The sequence below is a fragment of the Anopheles coustani genome, chromosome 2, assembly GCF_943734705.1.
Source record: "Anopheles coustani chromosome 2, idAnoCousDA_361_x.2, whole genome shotgun sequence".
Lineage (NCBI taxonomy): Eukaryota > Metazoa > Arthropoda > Insecta > Diptera > Culicidae > Anopheles > Anopheles coustani.
In genome coordinates, this window is record NC_071289.1 from 90,702,937 (window position 1) to 90,705,022 (window position 2,086).

Consider the following 2,086-nt stretch of genomic DNA (forward strand, 5'->3'; position numbering starts at 1 on the left):
ACATTGAATGGTTACACGCGCTGACAGGAATTAGTTGCTCAAATAGTGATTTAATTTCGTCTGTCACGAGCCACCGAGCAATGGTTTTTCGTTGAATGATGATTACTTGATTTTAGTGAAAGCATACAAAATTGGGTAAATTATTGCTCTCCTCGTAAAGATTCTCATAATAGACACAATAATGTCACTTATCAAGCTCAAGAACTCTTCTTGGTAAGGAAAGTGTACTTTTCGCAAAGAACTCTTCAGAAGATATGATCCAGTGTTTATGCATACGAAACGTTTCCCAATCTCAACAGGTATTCAAAATACGAAGAAAATGATTATTTATAAAATCACGCTGTACAACTTTCAAGTCGACTGAATAAGACACTGCCCCAGAACTGGTGGAAGGTGCTGAAAATTCGGCAAGTTTTCACTTGAAACGCAAATGCAAAGCAGAACAGCGCGAACAAACTGTTTTCAGAAGAGAGAGCGGGAAAGTGCTAAAAATCTACCGTCACGACCGTGTCTGCATTAAAGTTCTTAAATTTGATAAGCAGATTTCAAACGATTCGCTAAAGAGCCGCCCGTAGTACGATCATTATATATTCCCTTCTGGTAATTGGATTGAATTTTCCCGTTTTCGTCTCCCGGGGATCGCGATTCATTGAAGCACCCCTCTACATGGGGTAGAACACGAAACACACCGTCCGTCACCGAAGGTGCAACATTCAACATCCGAGCTCGGGTAAAACATACCAAATTTTTGTCTTTCCCCTCTGCGTTGTTCCGGAATCCAGTCGGTGTGATGAACTTTCGGTAGCAGGAAGCGGAAGTTCCCCGAAACGGGAGCGTTGGCAAACAAATGAAAGTCTACGGTGAACGTAGGACAGGACAGAACGAGAACGTTGCCCGCACACATACACCGTAGATAAACTGGTGGCTAAATACGTCGCTCTGCCCGCAGGATGTTGATTACGGCCGGCGAGAATGGTGCTGCGAATCCTTGGCAGGAAAAATCCGAACGGCCGTTAGAACGTGCGGCTGGTGGAAACATGCGCCGTGGAAAGTGAGGAAGCGTCAACCAGACGAAAGGAAATCCCGTGTGAGGAGCTCGAAGTCACGCCTACTTTTCAGTGCTGTCACAGCATATTTACCGATGCTTGTATGCTCGACATCCCTTCCAACCATGCGGTTATGTACAAGCAGCACTCACGTTGGTCACGCCGGTCACTCACAGCATCTCTGCGCGGCGTGCGCGTAGGAAAATACAAAATGAACGGCAACCGTGGCCAGTTCGCTTCGAGAGTCGCTTTATGAATGGACGCGTGCTTTTGTTTGCCGCCGCTGTAGCCGAGCTTTGTTTTGTTTATCTTCCCGATCGATACGATCTTCACGCGTTGCGTCTGCGGGTCGTCGATCGCGCGATCGCGAATGGTCGAGAGAGAGAGAGAGAGAGAGAGCGAGATAGTGCTCGCCGAATCGGTGCGAAAAGAGGGAAGCTGTGCGAGTTGTTGTGCTTTCCGCGAGCGAGATGACGGTATGGGTTAGGCTGTGCCGGGGCAAGTGGAGACCAGTTCCGGTGTCAAGCGAGCCAGGTGTGTGCCGCTAGTTCACGGGAGCGCGTCGGTACGGTTGGATCTGCGCTCGGGTTGCTCGCCGGTTGTTTTTCCCGCGTCGCTCGTGACGAAACAACGGAGTGTGTCAAACGAAACGATGACATAAATTAAAACTGGCGGGAATTTTTCTGCGGCCTTCACGTTCCAGTTGTGTGTAGATAAGATGTGCTGGAGTAAGTGTTTCTGTTAGTGCACAAGAGTCTAATAACATCGTTGCATAAAAGTGTGATGAATAAAAAGTACACAAAGTAAGTGCACGGTGAGTGAACAAGAATAACAAACAAGCAAACAACAAAAAAAGGAAACAGTAAAGTGTCGTCTAGAAACGAACACCGACGATTTGACGCCGGGTGCCGGCTCTGTCAGCTGACCGGAGCAGGCTTAAACCCTTCAGCGGAAAACCCCCATTCGGGCCGACAGACAGACGGGCGGACGACAGGACCGTCCCCGTTAAGCCGGGCCTGGACCCAGAAACGCCGATCATG